The sequence below is a fragment of the Sinohyriopsis cumingii genome, chromosome 13 (assembly GCF_028554795.1).
Source record: "Sinohyriopsis cumingii isolate HCF-2022 chromosome 13, ASM2855479v2, whole genome shotgun sequence".
Taxonomy (NCBI): Eukaryota; Metazoa; Mollusca; class Bivalvia; order Unionida; family Unionidae; genus Sinohyriopsis; species Sinohyriopsis cumingii.
Window position 1 is genome coordinate 7,253,227 of NC_142973.1, and position 22,252 is coordinate 7,275,478.

The window sequence follows — 22,252 nt, forward strand, 5'->3', positions numbered from 1 at the left end:
CTCTCTCTCTCTCTCTCTCTCTCTCTCTCTCTCTATCTATCTATCTATCTATCTATCTCTCTCTCATCCTTCTAGACAAATATTAAATCCGAAAGTGTTCAGTGCTGACAAAAAAAGCCCTAGAAAAATACACTTTCTTTTTTGTTTTCTGGTACTAATAAGCCCATCACAAGCTGAGCCAACACCAAAGGAATCCCAGAAATGCAGTGCCTAAGTCATTATCCCGTTATCTCGAAGGAGTACATTTATTCTCTCTTCCTAGATACAGCAACATCCAACTCCCGAATAAGCGATTTCTAAATATAGCTTAGCAAGCAAACACGGCCTCGTTTTCAGATTCACCTTGTAATCTATCGCCGAGTCTTCCTGAACAGAGATTAAGAGATTTGTAGAGAAAAACAACACTCCACCTAATGACAAAATTGTTAAGTGAACATAGCATTTACCACCCTCTTGCTTTACACAAAGATAAATTGCGTTATCTGGATTTTTAAAAAAAAGCGAATTCTTTACTTTGCAACAAAAAATGTTGATGTTCGTAAAGGTTCCATTCACTCAATCGCAATAATTTACCTTATGAATATTAGTGTGTATGCATGAGTTTAAAAGTATTTTGGATTTTGCATATTAGGAATAAATCTACCATGACCTTATAATTAGACTTGAGGCAGACTTATGGTCTTTTGGCCAATAAGGGGTACCGAGATGACAACGGTAGTATTTAATTGAAGTTAAAATGTATTTTCATGATAACCTTTATTTCCTTTTAATTCTATGATAATGTCTCAGTGTAAAATATGCTGTTCAAACATACGCAGAATGTGAACGGGATGGGGGGGATTTCTAAAAGTAGTGCAACTTAATGCTTTTCACGTATCACCATACAAAAGCATTATCGACTTCGTTTTCTACTTTCTAAAGGCTCGCATAAAGTGCGTAGAATAGTATTCTTTGTTAATGCGATTTATCTGGTTTTCACGATAATTTTTGCTACTCATCACCATCTTTCTCTTTATAGATTATCATTATCATCTCCCTCAATAGTTCATCGTTGTCATCTCCCTTTTTATAATTCATCGTTGTCATCTCCCTCTTTATAACTCATCATTATTGTCTCCCTCTTTATAGCTTATCATTATCATCTCCCTCAATAGTTCATCGTTGTCGTCTCTCTTTTTATAACTCATCATTGTCATCTCCCTCTCAATAACTCATCATAAACCTTTTTAACACAAAATGTATCCCTGTTTGTACTGTCGTAGCAACTCATTAGTGAAACATTCTTTCAAGAAAACGCAACTGCAAGTCTACACCTACATTGGCGCCAACTAAAAAAAAAGAAATTCAGCTTGTAAGCAAAAGTTCAGAATGTTGTAGCAATGCTTTCATATAGTCCTATGCATCTGAGATTTCACAAGCATGGCACGAAGCCATCGACTTGAGGTTGTGAGGTTGTGATTCAACGCTATACTAGCTACTTGCCATTTTTAAATGCTGCCATGTCTGAATTTCTTCTTAGGTCTGACATTGAAATATAGTGTTAGAGCGTTAGAAAACCGCATTTGATTCTTGCAGCAAATGTGAGTGTGTTTTGGAATTAAACAATTAGTTGGTAATGTGTTACGGAAGGTATATTATAAATTCAGGATTACATAATAAAGAATTTAAAAGAATTCTGGTGTCCAGGAGGATATCGATCAAAACAATTGGTTTACGAGTATTACCTTAGTGGCAATTCCTTGTCGTTAATTAGACAATATTTATTTGTAATAAACCACGTATTTTGAATTGAACGTATCGAAGATTGTTATTCTGACGATGGGATGCTAATTCGTGAATAATAGAATTCCATCGTCACAATAACAATCTTCAATGTGTTCTATTCAAAATAGATTCCATGACAACAACCCACCCCCACCCCCGACATAAATCCCATGACAGGGGTTAGACAAAAGCCCCCTAGGACAGTAACCCAATGACAGGGGTAGGACAAAAGCTCCCTAGGACAGTAACCCAATGACAGAGGTAGGACAAAAGCCCCTTAGGACAGAAACCCCATGACAGGGGTAGGACAAAGCCCTTGTTATTTGATGTTTACAGTATTTTAATTTTTATAGATCTTTTTATGTATTTCATTGAGATTTTATTTATTTATTTATTTATTTATTTGTTTCTTTGTTAGTTTATTTTTTTAAATATTTATTGTAACTATTTACTAATTTATACAATGGTCTCTCTTAAACCCTTTAGTACATTTCTGTAGTGTGTAATGCAATGTTAATCTTGTGTAATGACCACAAAACAAATTAATAAAAGTACTTTATATATTTTTCCATACAATACAGATATATTTTCGTAAATATCAGCAAATTAATAAAATTTATTAAACACATCTGTGTACCTCACACTAGGCTACGAAATCATTTCTATGCAGATTCCCTGTATTTTTATATGGAAATAACTTCCCATTGTTGTTATTGTTACATTCTTTTGATAAAAACACAGCTTTTAAAGCGCGTGTCATTAATATCAAAACTATATGATTTGTGAGCAGATTCCCCGTCATTTTATAAGGAAATAAATTCTTATTGCTGTGATTGTTGCCTTGTTCCATATATAAAAAGATGGTTTCAACAAATGTAGGTAACGTGTTATTGGAACATTGAATTTCAGTTCATTGTGCAGTTCTGGTTATTATACCTTTTTCTCAAAGATAGATAGATAGATAGATAGATAGATAGATAGATAGATAGATAGATAGATACATGCATACATGCATACACCAGTACATACATACATACATACATACATACATACATACATACGACGGACGTATAGATGCATTACTTTATGTTACTGATAATGAATCAAATAGAAATATAAGATAATTATCTAAACGTTTAGAATAACGGATATTAGTGTATACTTCAGTACGTTCGTAGATGATTTCTTCTCTCCATGCAAGTGTATGTTAATCGATTGTGTCAGTCTAATATAATACTCCTTTCCCCACACAAACGTATGTAAATCGACTGTGTCAGACCAAGACAATGTTTATTTCCCCCATGCAAATTTATGTAAATCGATTGGGTCGGCACAAGACAATATCACGTTCCCATAAAAGCGTGTCACTCGATTGGGTCGGTCCAAAACAGTATTCCTTTCTCCATTAAAAGTGTATGTAAATCGACTAGGACGGTTATACAAGTGTGTAAATCGACTGGGTCGGCCTAGTACAAAATTCATGCAAATGAATGTATATCAATTGGGTTGGCCCGAGGCAATGTTGGTTTCTCAATAAAAGTGTGTGTAAATCGATTGGGTTGGCACATGACAATATTCCTTTGCCCATGATAGTGTGTGTAAATCGATTGAGTCGACAGAAGACATTATTTCTTTCGCCAAGCAAATGTATTGATATCAGTTGATTCGGTCAAATATAATATTCCTTTCCGATGCAGCTGTACGTAAACCGATTGGGTCGACTCAAGAAAGTATATCGAGTGCACGAGCAAACGATGAAGAATTTGACCATTGCCAGATCATATGGCTTCAGATTTACGAGAAAATAAACAGTGGCGTAGCCAGGATATTTGGAGCCAATATGTGCCCCTATGCAAAGCTTACCGATGGGCCCTTGTCTATCAGCTATGTGTATCTCGTGTGGCTTCTTTTATTGGGCTTGGGATCTGATTACGCTGGCATTGATAATGCTGTGTTCACCTGTATGCATCCATCCACTATGAAATTAATTATATGCAACAAAGAGATTTGTAAGTCCTCATGTTTTCACGAGTATATAGTCTTGAAGAATCGTGCAAATACACGTAGATTTGTACAAATTGTAATTCTGGTCACATACGAAAAGCGTCCACCCACCCCATTCCTTTCAGAAATGGATCATACAAATTTGTTAAGTGATATCCAGGACCGCGGACAGAGTAGGACAAATTCCTCTGGACCACAACGGTTAGGGGGTCCACCGTTGTTTCAATTTGTGATTCGTTGGGGCCTATTTGATAATTTTTCTTAGGGCCCACAAATCTTGTCCGTTGCCTTGGTCCTCTCTGATGCTTTCTGCGCTCGTATCTACTTTTCTGTTTTAGGCAGGTTGCTGAACTATTTACTCATTATTTTTAAACACACTATTTCTGTGAAAGGTGTACATATGTCAAGCCTTAAAAAATTTGTTTGAAACTTTCTTCACGAACATACACTATGAAAGTTGCCCTACGTTGATTGCGCATGCGTTCAATATTGGTGTGGAAAATCCCAGATTCGACTTTCTGAAAAAAGATCTATACAATTACTATAATTGCAATACATTTCTATGCAAGTACCAGTCTGGTCTTGGCCTTTCAACCACTTATAAGTTAATAGATGCCAAGCTCTATTTAATCACGAATATTCCTCTGTTATTTTTATAATATATCTAAGGCGTTTAACCGGGTTTTGGCGCAAGGACCTCATACGTAAATTTGAAAAATATGGCGTCACTGATAACTTCTTAATTTAAAGATCACACATGTAACGGAAAGCAATAGGTTGTCGATGGCAACAGCTTTTTCAAGAATTACAACTCTTTATCAGTAATCTGTTTGGGCCCATTCTTATTTTTAGCATATGTAGATGACATTGCTGATGAACTCAGATCATTGTCGAGAGTTTTTGCTGATGGCTTCTATTTCCAATTTTCTTTCCGTTATCTTTTTCAGACCAATTCTATTATATGACGATTCAGAGAAGTTTAAATACTGAGAAATAAATGGCTCGTTAACTTTAATCCAAGGAAAATGGAGTGTGTGCATTTTAGTAATTATAATCTGCCAATTTTTCAAAGTTTAGCATTCTTCAATAGAAAGCTTATCTTCGTGAACTTGCACAACAACTTGGGAGTAACGCTATCTTCGAATGGATCATTGATAATATTATTCACTTGACCTCGAACGGAATTGGAAACATCGAAAAAAAAAAACAACTAAATACCTCTTGTCAAATTCAACTTCAAACTAATTCTACTTCATTTTTATTGGACTAATACTTGAGTATGCATATAAAGTCTTGCCATTATACAGTCAAGAAGACAGTGAAAGACGTTCAAAACTTAAATTACTTGCGGCCCGGTTAGTAACCGGCTTAAAACTGGTAAACAAAAATCACTTTACGTTGAAACCGGTTGGGCCACACTGGCAGACAGGAGGTCGGCCCAAAATTCTCTGTACGTGTTACAAATCATCAATAACACAGCACCAACATATCAGTTTCCCCATGCTGTTAGAAGAACTTCACTACAGTTTAAGACATACCGATCATTTGGGAGATTATGCTACAAGGAATCTTGAAAATGATCGGTACGTCTTGAATTTATGTAAACAAACAGTGGTAGAAATACTATATTTGGACCAAAGTTGGCAAATTTGCCCAAAGTCTGCATTAATATGACAAATGAATTATGAACTTTATGGTGATTATATCAGTTATGAAATGTACAGTTTATAGCTGTGTTTATGTTGTTCTTTTTCGTGTTTTTTTTTTATCACCATATCACGAAGACCGTAATTTTGCACACAGTTTTGAAGTACATATATTTTCTTTCCAACACACAGATAAGACAGTCGCATCTGAAACACAATCATTTTTTATTCTATAACGCCGTGGACCAAATCCGATACACAAAAGGTCCAAATGTACAGCATGCAGGACGTAATATTGTATTGCATATATTATATCTAAAAGGAAGCGCAATAAACACAAGTATACAGCACAATAAACCCTACCTTTCGTGTCGTAATTTTTTTTTTACTTGCATGTCGTAAATAACCCATTATTTGCATGTTGTAAATAAACCACTACCTACATGTTGTAAATAAATCCTTACTTGCATATACTAAATGAACTTTTGCTTGTATATCCAATAAGTATTATGGAACGTGTTTATGGAACAAAATTAAATGATGTTGTCAGAGAAGAAACCAGGACAGAAACCTTATTACATTTTTGTCAGCATAACTATGTTGGTCCTGTAACTTTACAAAGCACTGTTTCCAACATCATAGAATAGAGAAAGATATTTCTGCAAATTGTGCTCGGACATCTCGAAGAGTTTTCGTTTCCTCAGAAAATACAGACTTTGGAACGGTCTACTTGTTTAAAAATAAATGTATACATATTTTTATAGTGAGTCACTCCTATCGCAATTCTGACTGAAATACGATATCAGCATTTCCAATCCTCTCTTCCATCAGTAGAAATCTGGCAGCAAAGTAAAGTTCATCTGCTGTGGTGTTCACGAAGTGGTCTATACAATGCAGAAATATGCAGATCTGGGAAACCTGTCAGTTCTACCTTGCCATTTACCTCTAGTCTAATCATCAAACGCAGACAGCTCTATGCAAAAGCACCCTGCCGTATAGCTATAGACATTGTCTGACAATCTGCCAGACACTGAAGCTGGGTGGCGCTTAAGAACGCTAAACGTACAAAACTTATTTCAATATGAATTCCATTTAAAAACAAAAAATAAAATCATTATGACATGTAAAAAAAAGTATTCATTTTTAAAAAGCTGGCTATGCGTCAAATTTATGTTTTATGAATTTTCTGGAGTTGTACTATATCTGACTTTGGCGTATATCCTACTGTAACAAGTACAACGTTACCAGTGACCATCTTACTTAAAATACAGTGACTATGGTAGTGCAACAAAGTTATTTGTATAGATACATATACAGCACTGCACTTGACGACCTAATGCGGGTCTCTTTGAACGTAACTCAAATCATGTCCATCTGAATTAATGCAACTTATAGGCAAGATAATCATAATCCGATCATGAGAGATTGTCAGTGCACTATAGTCCATTCTACTAACCAGACACGCACTATGTGGAAGATTTGAAACCCTTCCAACAATCAGACCAGGAGCTGTTTACTTTTCATAGACGTGGAAACGTTTCAATTCGTTTGTATAACAATATGTATGAACTTAGTATCAATATGAAATGCGACATAGATATGGTATTTTGCCAGAAGTCAAATCGTAATAAGTATTTTATCAACATCCTTTTAGAACGAGACTCTAATCAGACTTGTTGTTAAATGCCGAGAATCTTTCTCAAACAAGAAACTAACAGTGAATGACGTCATCAGGCATATGGATAATGTTTCACTGGATTAAACCGATTTAATCACTTTTTTATATAAAAAGTTCATGGAAGTGGAAGGGAGTATTAGAATATATTCTCCATCAAGCATTAGCAAGTATATTCCAATTACTGAATGTTAATCTAAGTATAATTTAAGTTGCAAAAGAATTTATACAGTTTTATACAAACAAATTAGATGTATGGATCCCATTTTAAAAGATGGGTTCCATATCAGCAACACAGCTTCTTGTAGTCTTGGAAGTTAGTCTTGGAAGTTAACTCAGTTGACTAATATGAGGCATAAAGGTCCTTAAGACAATAAATGCTTCCCGATGAAGTCAATAGCAGACGATATTTTGCCCATTCTAACTGAACGATGGGCGACCTGGCAGTTTCTGCTATGTGCGACAACAAAAATTTACCAATTTGAACAGGGCACACTGACGTAAAATCAACTTATAAAGTATAAATATAGATACTAAGAGAAAGCCTGGTTTGCGTTCTGTTTATGTATCTATGTTTTGTAACAGTATCTTGAGATTCATTGAATTTATTTCAACTTCCAAACAGCATATAAAATCAACCGTAAATCTGCCAGCTTACCACAAATATGGTTACGGATGACGTCATTCTATCTCTATATGTCTTGTCCTTGTATCCTCATCCGTAGTAAGCAATCAATGTATTGTAACTAAAACGCCAGATCGCTCATACAAATACAGCAAATGTGTTATGAATCCAATAATTTCTTGTCTCACTATAACAAAGTAAGGTTCCCCATTTCAGCATTATATAAGCGTGTTTGCTATTATCAACATTCCACTAACGTCGCTATGCTAATTGTCTTTCGTTGCGGATGAATGCTAAAACTCTCATTTACATCAACAAATCGCATGGTCATGTGACCACCAGTTGGCGAGTAGATTAACTTCGCACGATATTTTTCTGTCGAGCATGGACGAACTAAAAAGGCCATTCTTGTATTCACGAATGGAAACGTGACCAAGCCATTATTTTTGCAGGGGTACCAGATTAGGGACCTGACATTATTGATAAACTGAACTCTGAAACCAGCTCCAAGACCCGGAATAGAATAAGAGATTTGGATTGAAATGTTAAAGAACTCCCCGTGTACTTTTGAACATGCAAGTTCATATAACATTATGACGTCTTTTTGAATATTTTTTAGCTAAGGCTTAATTTAAAATATGATATATAAACACCGAGTTAGAGTTTAAAATTGCGTTTTGTTTCTCTAATAGTACATGTATTCGATGTCCAGGTCTAGGCATGAATTTTAACCGAAGAAAACCGTCTAAGCTGCCGGTTCAAGAAGAAGAAAAGAACAAAGAAGGACATCTCATCCGAGTCACAGACAGTTAATGTTTTCATGAATTAAAGACAATCTATCAGGTATCTGTCGTATGGTTGTTGTTATTGTTGTTGATGATGATTTGGATCTATCAGGTATCTGTCGTATGGTTGTTGTTATTGTTGTTGATGATGATTTGGATCTATCAGGTATCTGTGGTATGGTTGTTGTAATTGTTGTTGATGATGATTTGGATCTATCAGGTATCTGTCGTATGGTTGTTGTTATTGTTGTTGATGATGATTTGGATTTAATGCCAGTGTTCGTTCAAGATAGGCTATATATAGCCCAACATGGCGGCTAGTATAACTGCTGGATGAACAAACCGGAAAAATCCCGGTAAGAACCACCAACCCACGGGAAGCTACTGGCAAGCTTTCACACATACCCACATTGGCAGAGCCCGAGACTCGAACCCACGCAGACAGAGGTGAGATGGTAGTGATCTTACCGACCTAAGGCCACTCGGCCAAAAGGGGCCAGCAAGAAACCATGGATGTGAGTAACTGCTTTTGGTACTTATATATGTACTCCCTTTATTACGTCTTAACACGCAATGACTATATTCCAGGAACTTACATATGAGCAATGTTTGACAGTTTATTTTTTCTATTTAAGAAATCGTAATTCTTGGCGTGATAAATCTAAGGAAACTTTTGAAGTACTTAATTAGATAGCGGAAGCAAAGCAGGAATGTCCGACTGAATCATTACCTTAGACTATGTTGCTATTAAAGCATGATAATGTGTGAAAGACATAAAAAGCGTATAACTTCCGCATTAACTTATTTGCTTTCAAAACGCGCACTCAGAAATACTGGTTAAATAATAATAATAATAATAATAATAGTAATAACAACTACAACGTCATCTCTCTGTTCCTCCTTACGGGAAGCCCGAACAAAGTGTAGTGATACTCAGCAATTTACTCGCCGAAGGGTACGTACATATTAAAACATGTGCACTGGAATGATCCACAAATAATGCATATCATCTAGGATGTTTATAGAATATCTAAGGAGATTACCATCTCGCTTATCTGCAGCGCTTGCACTTTTCAACTATGTTGCCTACATCACTGTCAAATATTGTAAATAAGGATGAAAATAAAATGAAAGAGACCACACACACACACACACACACGGCGCTCACTCTCTCTCTCTCTCTCTCTCTCTCTCTCTCTCTCTCTCTCTATATATATATATATATATATATATATATATATATATATATATATATATGCCAATGATTTCGTTTTGCTTTTCAAACTTTGTTCATTAATTTCACTTGTTTAAAGCAAGTTTCTCATGTTCATACATACAAGCTTGAAAAAATATTTCAGATATTAAAATATGTGGTCTTTGATAGAACATTTCATACATAATTGTATTAATTATTTTAATGCACTGATAACTTCTCAAGAGTATAAATTCTATATTGATAATGCAGGGAAAATACATTATGTCTAACTGGTATATAGTAAACACAGCCTATTTTGTACATGATTCCATCAACTGCGCTCAGCTTCAGTGACCTTGATACTATCTATATACATTGGACACATGCCTAGTCTACTTCAAATGTTTTTGCCAGCAACACTCTGTGGTACGTAAACAAAAACCAGCTGGCGTAGCTCACGCACGCGAAGAGACTTATGTTCTTACATGTTTCGAGGAGGGGGGGGGGGATACATACTTCCGCATGATGAAAAATCAAGCAAAGAAAGATACAATTTCAATGACAGCTTAACAAATCGGGGTTCATATTAAAAATAATTAATTGGATAGATTTTTTTTAATGAAACTGTTCGAAATGTGACTGATATTATTGTAATTATGTATATTGAAAAGCGTTATGGGTCACGCAAGAAACTGACTCTAGACACAACGCAAACTGACAGTGATACAGATGATTTTTGTTTGTTTGTTTTTTTAAATAGAACTTCCCCGGAAAGAGAAATAAAAATTGACAATAAAAAATTATAAACAAATCTCACACAAAAAAGTTGCGCGATTAACGGTCTTACTTTAAAGCCATTTTCACCAATTCTGCTGATTTTCGTTTAAAAAAATAAAATGTAATATATTACAATGGACTTGTTTCAGTCTGAAAGTTTAATTTTCACAATAATTCCATGCTATTGCATTTTTAAAATTTGAAGCTGTGGAATTGTAATTTTAATAAAAGTAAAACTATATTATTTATATGATCTAGATTTTCTTCCATGGAAAGCACCTGTAATATAATAAAGGTATGTCATGGAAATTGCACTGGAAAACACCTGTAATATAATAAAGGTATGTCATGGAAATTGCATTGGAAAACACCTGTAATATAATAAAGTATGTAATGGAAACTGCGTTGTTAGTAGGGTCAATCATAACAACTAATCAAATATCACGCAATGAGCTTGAATAAGTTTCGAGCACAATTGCACATGCACAACAAAGTCAATATTATGCTGAAAGATGGAAGAGCCAGAAACAATAAAAAATGATATAACACGCATGTTCACCATGACTTCTCAGGGGCTCACCTATTCATAGCAATCGCAATAATCTAGAAACAAAAGCTATAAAATATATTTGCGAACATATTTGTTTCAAAACAGGATAATTTTTATTAATTTCTGGAGAAAAAAAAAATACAAACAATGATCACATTCATACTTCATCTTTAAAATGCGATCATGAACACTGAATACATCATTTAGTCTATGTATTTTAGGTATGTATTCTAATTTAGATATTTGTAAGTGGACAATTTGAAGTATTTTATTCGTAATTAGAAATCACAATTCTTTAGACGAAAAAAAAAACTTTCGTTCTTAGAAGAATTTTAAAATGTTATAATCTTCAGAAGGTTCTAAATTTTGATCTCTACTGATGATATTCGTGTAAAACGTGTTAATACAGTCCTAAGCGTAAAACGTGTTAATACAGTCCTAAGTGTAAAACGTGTTAATACAGTCCTAAGTGTAAAACATGTTAATACAGTCCTAAGTGTAAAACGTGTTAATACAGTCCTAAGCGTAAAAAGTGTTAATACAGTCCTAAGTGTAAAACGTGTTGATACAGTCCTAAGTGTAAAACGTGTTAATACAGTCCTAAGCGTAAAAAGTGTTAATACAGTTCTAAGTGTAAAACGTGTTAATACAGTTCTAAGTGTAAAACGTGTTAATACAGTCCTAAGCGTAAAACGTGTTAATACAGTCCTAAGTGTAAAACGTGTTAATACAGTCCTAAGTGTAAAACATGTTAATACAGTCCTAAGTGTAAAACGTGTTAATACAGTCCTAAGTGTAAAACGTGTTAATACAGTCCTAAGTGTAAAACATGTTAATACAGTCCTAAGTGTAAAACGTGTTAATACAGTCCTAAGCGTAAAAAGTGTTAATACAGTCCTAAGTGTAAAACGTGTTGATACAGTCCTAAGTGTAAAACGTGTTAATACAGTCCTAAGCGTAAAAAGTGTTAATACAGTTCTAAGTGTAAAACGTGTTAATACAGTTCTAAGTGTAAAACGTGTTAATACAGTCCTAAGCGTAAAACGTGTTAATACAGTCCTAAGTGTAAAACGTGTTAATACAGTCCTAAGTGTAAAACATGTTAATACAGTCCTAAGTGTAAAACGTGTTAATACAGTCCTAAGCGTAAAAAGTGTTAATACAGTCCTAAGTGTAAAACGTGTTGATACAGTCCTAAGTGTAAAACGTGTTAATACAGTCCTAAGTGTAAAACGTGTTAATACAGTTCTAAGTGTAAAACGTGTTAATACAGTCCTAAGTGTAAAACGTGTTAATACAGTTCTAAGTGTAAAACGTGTTAATACAGTTCTAAGTGTAAGTGTGAAACGTGTTAATACAGTCCTAAGTGTAAAACGTGTTAATACAATCCAAAGTCATAATCTACAGGAAAAGAAGTTTCATGGCTCAATTTTACATTTACAATGCGGAATAGATAATGCTTGATCTTGAATACGAACAGATAACACACATATATTAAATATCAGCAAAGTTAAAGATAAATACAATAAAGTACATTATTTGTAATAAAGTACATTATTTGTAATAAAGTACATTATTTATTATTAAATTGTAATATTTTGAATGTACTTACGCCTTATTCACACAATTCCTCTTCCTCTTATTCCTTCCTGTTTCCTACCTGTAAACTCGTCTGCCTTCCGACTAAGATCCTTCTATGAAAACCTGTGGTGGCAACCAAATGCCTTTTATAGACAAGTCCGCCGTCAGTTTGGTACGTTGGTGCTGTAACCCGAGATCGCTGCTCGTTTCGCTTAGGAATATGTACGTAGGGAAAAGTTTATGGCCTCGTACCTGTTCCTGAGTTAGTAGCATCCCCAGTAGCACACGTGACTCACGGAGAAGGGGGAGGGGGGCTAAATTTAGTAACAGGTCTGACTCATTAGATGCCGAGGTTGAACTCGCTTCTGAGTTTAGCCGTAGAAAAATTCTATCTTAATTGGAGAACAGTCGGACCAACATGTGATGGGAATTTGAAATCAGTATCTCTATCAACACTGACTTAGGTTTTGCCTAGTAGATGTTTTCTTTCGGTGAAAAGAAATCAACTCCATCTTGAATGAGATGCGGTGATTTGATTTATTGCATGCAAACAATATATATTTCATCCAAAGTGTTAATATATACTCTCTGACTCACTGAAATCTAGCTGAGATGCATGTAACCCATCATTGTAAAGAAAACTGCATTAGAACAGGTTTTTAATGCGGAAATGCAAGCTCTATTGAATGTTGGCGGAAATGCAAGCTCTATTTAACGTTGGCGGAAATGAGTATATATATATATATATATATATATATATATATATATATATATATATATATATATGCATTTGTGATCGTTTTTAAAAATCGTTATCACTAAAACAAATCTTTTGTACAAAAGTTTAGCTTTGTCCGGATTCTTCTTGATTTCGCTATAACTTTGTTGAAAAAATTATTTGAAGTTAAATCAAATTCACTTTGTACGTCAGTACGCGACTATAGACCCAACCCAAATCTATTTGTACAACAAACTGTTTACATATAGTCTGTAATGTATAACTTTCATGTATTTTGCTATATACTGAACATAAAATAATTATTTCTTAATCTATTCTGTAAAACACCAAGGTATAGAGAAAATGTAAAACTCCGTTAAAGGAAAGGTGCACATTTAATTAAAGTGTGTGTGTGTGTGTGTGTGTGTGTGTGTGTGTGTGATTTTAAAAAAAATGTTCATTGGATTAGTTTACATTCTTTGAAAGTTTGACCACTGATTCACAGTAACATTCTTGTACCGAGGTCAAAGGTGAACGGTTTTGTTTTCCCACCAAGGATCCAAGTCCATACACTACGAGTGATAAAGCTTGTGATATCGCAGATGTAGCAAGAAACACGTAATGTGGAGCAGTTAGGTAGATTTTACCATTGTCTTCAAAAGTGTTCGAGCATGAACTCCATGTCGGATATTTGCCACTTTTCTCACTTACGCACTGAAGTACCATGTTCTCTTACACCCTTGAAAGCTTATTCAGTGTGTGTGTGTGTGTGACTTGAATTTTTAACGTAGCTTTTCAGTCATATCGCTACGATGTCTGCAGTGTGGCAGTTATAGTGAAGTGTAGCACCGGGCATCATACCGCAGACATGTAGCATCATGTCCCACCCAGTCACATTATCCTGACACCAGTCTAAGCGCCTGCGAGGCAGCTGCTAGTACCATTTTTGTAACTCTTTGGTATTGCGTTGGCCAGGGTTCGAACCCACGAACTGGGCGGACGCTCCAACCATTTAGACCACCGGAGCGGTCAGAAAACGAACATAATTTTAGATTGGATAACACTCGTCGGCCTTGGAATACTTTGAAAATAAATGATTTTGAAACGAATTGTCCAAGCTGACAACTACAGATGTGCACATTGTATGTGTCCCCCACCCTTAACCCCACATAAGATTTTAGTATTTAGAAATAAGAACATTATTCAGCATACAGATATCAAATTAGAACTATAACGAGAATTATTTTTATATTTAATCAACTCATAAATAATTTTATACTGACATTTTCTTGATATATTAATAACCAAGGCGTTGACAATGCCTGCGTACCGGGACTTCTTAAGTTTCATGTATTGTTTATTGATGTAATCTATTGCGCATTCTCAATCATAATTAACCGTCTCTCCCCACACACGTACAAGATACAAGGATCTATTTTGAGTTTACTAATGGTGACTAATAAAGTCTTATGTGAATTAGTAATTTTGTGTCTTAAAGGACCATATTATACACGTGATGACGAGAGGCAAGAGTCAAGAATTGTTTTGAGGTCTGTGATTCAAATATCAACAAAACTGTCAAAACACAAATTGTTGCATTTTGTAAATAATGGGTACCAAAGGGCTCACACATTTTCTATGTTAATGATACCGACCCCCCCCCATTTCCATTCCCATCATAAAAGGTAGCAAGACGATAGGACTTAGACCGTTTTATATTGGGTTGGTGGGCGTGGATTTACAGATGAAATTCAGAAGTTCATATAAACAAAATCAGCAAAAGACAGAAGTATACTTCACTATAATAGTGCATCCTTTTCCCGCCCCTTCGAATATGATATAGTTAATACAATAACATCGTGTTGTGTACGGTAAGCCAGTGCAGGTCTTGGATACCTTAACGTCACGTGACTAGGAAGCAGTTTAGACTAGATGAATCCAGATATGCAGTAGTTTGAGGAATTAATTATGCATGTGGTTATTGCTAAAAGCGATAATCCCTGTATTTTATGATGCATGTGTTCTGGTTTATTGTAAATGGGTACCTCAGTTCACATTGAAATATTTTTCCAGCATTTAATCTCAAACATGTTCGAACAACTTGTATGTTGAACTTGTTAAAACATTCCATCAGGTACAGCAGGAGTTACATTTTAATTTGTCTTTTATTATCAATGAGTGTATTTCCTTGCGTGCCTTTCCTTTATATTTAGCTCATTAGTTTGAAAAAAGCTTTTGAGGGTTATTCGTCAGCAAAATCAAAGGCAAAAAAGTCGTCATTAGATTTATTTTTAAACACTTTCTCAACAACATGCACTATCTAAGAAGTATAATCGCCCTGCTTAAATAAAATCACTTCGTAGGTAATTAATAGGTAGGCAGGTAAATAGGTGAACATACCAACAAACTTTACCATGCAAATAATACAGGAGACTTTTTCTGTTAAATCTGAATTCTAATTGTGATGCAATGCTCATATTTGTTGCCATAGAAGTATCAACCATAATTCTGGTGTGAAATTGAGAGAAGTATTTTTAAAAAAATATATAAATTATGATTAAAACATTTTTTTTTTTAAATAGTCGTGACGATTGGCCTTTGAACACATGCGTGCATATCTAAAAATGACGTGTTCCTCTCAAAGAAAACTACCCAAGGGCAAACGAATATACATACATAAACAAAGTCTGATAGATAAACAGAAGTGGATGTTGTAGCCGCTCGTAAGCTAGTAACAGTTTTGTGTTCTGCCCTGACCTTTGTTCCACTCGTGCCTCGTTCTAAGCGTGGTACACTGACATTTGTTCACTCGTACCTCGTCCCAAGCATGATACCGTGGCTTTTGTTCCTCTCGTACATTGTTCTAAGTCTGGTACTCTTACATTTGTTTCGCTCGTACGTCTTTCCGTGTTTGGAACCTACGCTTTTGTTCCACTCGTACCTCGTCCCAAGTCTGGCATCTTGACCTTTGTTTCGCTGGTACCTCGTTCCAAGTCTGGTATCCTGGCCTTTGTCACTCTCGTATCTCGTTCCACTGAATGGGAATAAAGTAGAATAAGGGTCAAGTTACCACACCCCAGTTCTAAAAAACATCTCAAATTTTAATTCTGAAATTGAGATTTTGAATATCCTTCTTATTGGTTATAAACACTGATAATGATTTATTCACAAAATATATATTGGGCATAATATATTAAAATACACAATATCTTTAATTCTTCTTAAATTATTTTCGCCATATCTCAAAGGAAATTTGTAGGACATCTTCAAATTTGGGTAACTGCTCAACTCTTTTTTCATGAATAATTTTTTTCCTGTGTAAATATTTTAAAACTATCATGTCAGTTTGCATCCTTCCCATTATTTCTACCTATGAGAAAATTTGGTAAAGTGTGTGCATATGTGTGTGTGTGTGTGTGTGTGTTATATGTTTTATTACAGAAGTACTTTTTGGAATAAAATCTAACAGCTATGGCTGACGTCTCCGTTATAACATTTGCTTTGGAGAGGTTTTGCCAACGTTACACGTTTAAGATACGTTTTTCTAAGAATCACTTTCCCTACTGGGAAGTTTTATTCTTTCTGGGAAGCGAGCATCGTTAGCCTCCTGTCACTTTAAGAGCGCTACAAAAAGAAATTAAAAACTCAATTAGCATCGACCAAACTTAAAATTAACGCCATAAATGTACAAATTAGCAATAGTTGTATCCCCACCCCCAGTGTGGAATTGGCATATACTGTTATCTTCGTCTGAACATACATACATACATACATACATACATACATACATACATACATACATACATACGTGCTAATGTGTGCTTCTTCATGATGGTCATAATGTGTACCAAGTTTAATGGTGATACATTGAAAACCGCGAGACTATTTGCCTTCACTGTGCCCTTTTATGGTGTCCGGGTGGACAAATGACCGAAAGTGCTCGCTTGTACCGATCACTACCATCTAGCCCCTGCCCGGTGGGTTTCAGTCTCGGGCTCGGCTAATGTGGGTATGAAAAAAGCTTGCTAGTAGCTCTCTGAAGCTCGGTGATTCTTACTGGGGTTTTCCTGTGTTCTGTCTCCATCAGTTAAACTGGCCGCCATGTATATAGCCAATCATGCTCAGAAAGAATGGCCTTAAATCCAAAACAATAACACCAACTGCCATGTCAATACACTACACTACTCCCAGCTCCAAGTGATCAGGCAATAACTAACAAAAATAACAGAAGCATAGTAACTCTTTGATGTTATGTTCCCAGCTCTTCTAGATCTTTTGTCGGCATTATTTTTTCTTTCTTCTAACTGTTCTCGGTAGGACTGTCTTTGACAGGCCAGTTGAGTGTGATACTTGGCGGTACCATCTTAGTTTGCGTTTATTTTCGGTGGTGAGCAGATCTTCACAAGGTCCAATTGCATCTTGGATTCTGTTGCGCACTTCCTCATTAGAGACGTGGTCTAAGTATGAGATTTTCAGGCTTTTCGAAAACATCTCATCCCTGTCGTTTGGATTCTTCACTCCAGTTCTGCTGTTAGGCTTAATATCTCACAAGCATACATGAGTATGGACATGACAGAGCGCATAAGCTTGACCTTGGACCCAAGCGTAATGTTGCTGTCTTTCCAAATAGGCTTCAGCCTAGCCAGAGTAGTTGTTGTCTGCACAATCCTCAGACCTCTCCAGTGGCCTAGTGGTTAGAGTATCCGCCTCGGATGCGGGACGTCGCTGGTTCGAACTCCGGCCGAGTCGTACCAAAGACATATAAAAATGGTATTCACAGCTGCCTCGCTAGGCTCTCAGCATTAAGGGCTTAGTGTTAGGACTTGTCGGCATGGTGTCAGGATAATGTGGCTGGGTGGGACCTGATGCTACTTGTCTACGGCTTGATGCCCAATGCTAGACATCACTATAAACTACCACACGGCAGATCTTAGCGATATGACTGAATTTTTAAAAAAAAAGCTGCGTTAAAAATCCAAATCACACGCACTCACACTCAGATTTTGAACCTTCATCTGAGGCGATAGCACCTAGGCAACTCAATTTTGTAACTTTGCATAGCTTCTGTCCATTCACTCTTATTTCCTTTTGGATGCCACTCGGTTTGTTTGTCATTGGCTTGGTCTTTTCAGCGCTGATCTCTATGCCATACCTAAGCGATGATTGTTTTAGACGGTTTCCAGATCTTGGTTCTTCTCGTGATAAGCCATCGATATCATCAGCGAAGTGCAGGATGGTGATTGTTCTGCCTCCAATACCGACACTACCCGCATATCGATATCATCAGCGAAGTGCAGGATGGTGATTGTTCTTCCTCCAATACTGACACTACCTTCATGGTCTTTCAACTAAAGTTAAAGTTAGAAAGATGTTAAAACAAACTGGATTACAAGCAACAAAAAAAAAAAAAAGAATTAGGGAACAGAAACCCTTTTAAATAAATTTAAAATATGTACTTCAATAAAATGAAAACTAAAATGTTACAAGTCTGTATAATGTATAGAAAATAAAATATTCGGGTAATAGATGACAATAGCATGTTCAAAATTTCATGGCAATCTATTGAAAACCGTGGGACTAGTTGCGTTCACATAATTCTCTTATGTACTGCATTATGCGCCAGGCCATAAGGGACAATAACTCCCGCAAATAGTGCACGAACAGTATGATTTGTCGCTACGATCAACTTCAGATGATGATCATAACAATTCCCAAGTTGAAGTTATTAGTACCGACTGAGTTATATAATATGTCTCATTTCTTACAGTTATCCATCAGAAATTGCTAGACTAGTTGCGTTCACAAGATTCTGTCATACATCCAGCTGCACGCCGAAAAGAATTATAAATCCAATAATAATCGCAGGAGCACAGTGATTAGTTGATATGCTTATCTTTTGATTATCACTATAAAACGTATCAAGCATTGCAGTATTCCATCGTTTTCTCTCAGATTTCTTCAGCTCATAAGATTCTGTCATACTTTGCGTTTGGTTGATGGACAAAAAAGGGCAATAACTCTAACAAAGCTTGTAGGAGTGTTATGATTTCTCAATGTGCGTATTTTCAGATGATGAATAACATTCACAGTTTCATGGAATTCCACAAAAGTGTGGACTAGTTGTGTCTATAATATTGTGCGATGGACGGAAACGAGGATTCCTATATATGCCCGCTTCTGCAGAGACGGCAGAGATATAAAAAGGACCGTGATGGATTCGAGATCGATCCCTCTGGCATATAATCTATTCTTTATATCCACAATCTATAATGCGCAAAAGCTGGTAAATGATCACGCGAGCATTTGTTAGTGTAAAATTGCATATTTTATTTTGTTCAAAAAGTAACTTCCATATTGACCAAAGTCTTCTATCTCCTTAAATATTTCCTGCGCCTTCTTGAAGAAAAGGTAAGGATTACCAGACTGGACATCAGTTAGTGCCTGTATTTGCGCGTGTGCGTATATATATATATATATATATATATATATATATATATATATATATATATATATATATATATATATGTGTGTGTGTGTGTGTGTGTGTGTGTGTGTGTGTGTGTGTGTAAAATATTGAGCTTTCAAACCTTGTGATATGTTGGTGATTGGTGGTGGTGGGCTGTAGTTATAACATTGGTTGAAACTTTTTAAATATCTCCTAAGGGTGGGGTTGAAAAGTGGGGGTTGTTTTACATACATTCAACAAATACGTCTCAAATAATGAGCCTGACAAGTCTGAGAATCGGTGTGTGTAATTATCAACCCATGTGACAACATATGGGGGTTTAAATGGGAACCCTTGATCATGACCCGAGCATATATAGTTTGTGACCCGTTGATCACAGTTTAGAAAATGTTGAGATCGCGTAAAGACAAACTTAGAAAGCAAATAAATAATGGCTATGGGTGCATATTCATTCCTTTCAGGCGTCTAGCATTGGCAATAACTTAAAAAATATTGTGATTCCATCCCTATGGAAATATTTATACTTATTTAGCATGAAAGTCAAATTTATACATGGAAATGGCAAGGGCCGCACCGTCCATCCCTACCCCGTGAGCTGAGCCCCTGAGTAATAACTTGTAAACAATTGGGATTACTACGCATAATCATGTGTAGACGTACTGGGCATGATAAGACAAATTCAAATATACAAGTAAAGGTGTACCTTCAGTTTATTCTTATCCCATGGGACATGATCATTGGGTCACAAATTTCGGGTGTTGAAGGGATAAAGCTGGCAAACACGTGGTATGTACTAAAAATATAAGATATTCACAGCGATACTTATGAAGGTCCTCACTTGCGCTCTTTGGTTGGGATACTAACTTAAACTCTTTGGTAGAGGTACTTGTTTATACTCTTAGGTAGAGGTACTCGCTTACAATGTTTGGCAGAGGTACTCCCTTAAACTCTTTGGTAGAGGTACTCACTTAAACTCTTTGGTAGAGGTACTTGTTTATACTCTTAGGTAGAGGTACTCGCTTACAATGTTTGCCGGAGGTACTCACTTAAACTCTTTGGTAGTACTCATACTCTTCATTAGAGGTACTCACTTAAACTCTTTCGTAGAGGTACTCATTTAAACTCTTTGATAGTACTCATTTACACTCTTTATTAGAGGTACTCACTTACATTGTTTATTAGAGGTACTCACTTAAACTCTTTGGTAGAGGTATTCACTTAAACTCTCTGGTAGTACTCACTTACACTCTTTATTAGAGTATTCACTTACACTCTTTGGTAGAGGTACTCACTTAAACTCTTTGGTAGAGGTACTCACTTAAACTCTTTGGTAGTGCTCACTTAAACTCTTTGGTAGTATTCACTTAAACTCTTTATTAGAGGTACTCACTCTTTTGTAGAGGTACCCACTTAAACTCTTTGGTTGTACTCACTTGCACACTTTGGTAGTACTCACTTACATTCTTTATTAGAGTTACTTACCGTCTTTGGTAAAGGTACTCACTTAAACTCTTTGGTAGTACTCACTTACACTCTTTATTAGAGGTACTCACTTACACTCTTTGGTTGAGGTACTCACTTAAACTCTTTGGTAGTACTCACAGTCTTTGGTAGAGGTACTCGCTTACACTCTGTAATAGAGGTACTAACTTACACTCTTTGGTAGAGGTATTCGCTTAAACTCTTTGGTAGTAATCACTTACACTATATGGTAGAGGTACTCGCTTACACTCTTTAGTAATATTGTTTGAAAGTCGGAAAAATACACTTTAAAACATAATCAAACAGGATGACTTCTAATGGCTTGTTAAACTGACACGTAAAATCTCACCTTCTTAACTTATTTCAAGAATCGTAAAACAGTTTACTCAAACTTTCAAAAAAGACTGTACATTTTCGAAAACGAAAATTGGAGTTTTAAATGGCAATCTCTATGGGGGGAAAAAAACAATTTTTCTTTTGCTCTTTGGTCACTTTCTAGTTCACTTTTTTCGTCAGGATCATTAAACCCTATGTGTGTACGCCCTGTCTTGAATGTAACTCCTTAAGAAGGTCATTTAGTGTGGCCTATAATTTTACAATAGTTTCATTAGCGATAAAAAATAATTTTGTCTTTTAACAATGGAATTACACGAAATGAAGTGGCCGGATATTGATATATTGCACACACAAAATTAAGAAAATGGTGGTGGGGGGTATCGTTTGTGTTGTGTTCTATGAATAAACTTTCAGTTCCTGAAAGCAGTCGTAAGATAGCTTGCTATTCGTGGCATGCATACCAGTGCGGAATTTGCAGACGATAGATTTTTGAGCTATTAACATAGTTATGGCTAAATAGTATGTTTGCGCATAATACACACTTGTTTTTTCGATATGCTACAATGAGTTATTATTATCATATTATTATTATTATTATTATTATTATTATTATTATTATTAATTAATTAATTAATTAATTAATTAATT

At 35.6% G+C, this 22,252-nt stretch overlaps 1 protein-coding gene across 2 annotated transcripts in view; it reads right to left on the reverse strand.

Annotated features, from left to right (window-relative positions):
• Positions 1–12,791, reverse strand: part of LOC149784905 (transgelin-2-like) — a 34,696-nt gene extending 21,905 nt beyond the window's left edge. For both annotated transcript variants that reach the window (XM_089978500.1, XM_089978499.1), the window contains exon 1: positions 12,634–12,791. The gene's annotated coding sequence lies outside the window, so the exon portion shown is untranslated. The remainder of the gene's footprint in view (positions 1–12,633) is intronic.
• Positions 12,792–22,252: the final 9,461 nt, after the last annotated feature.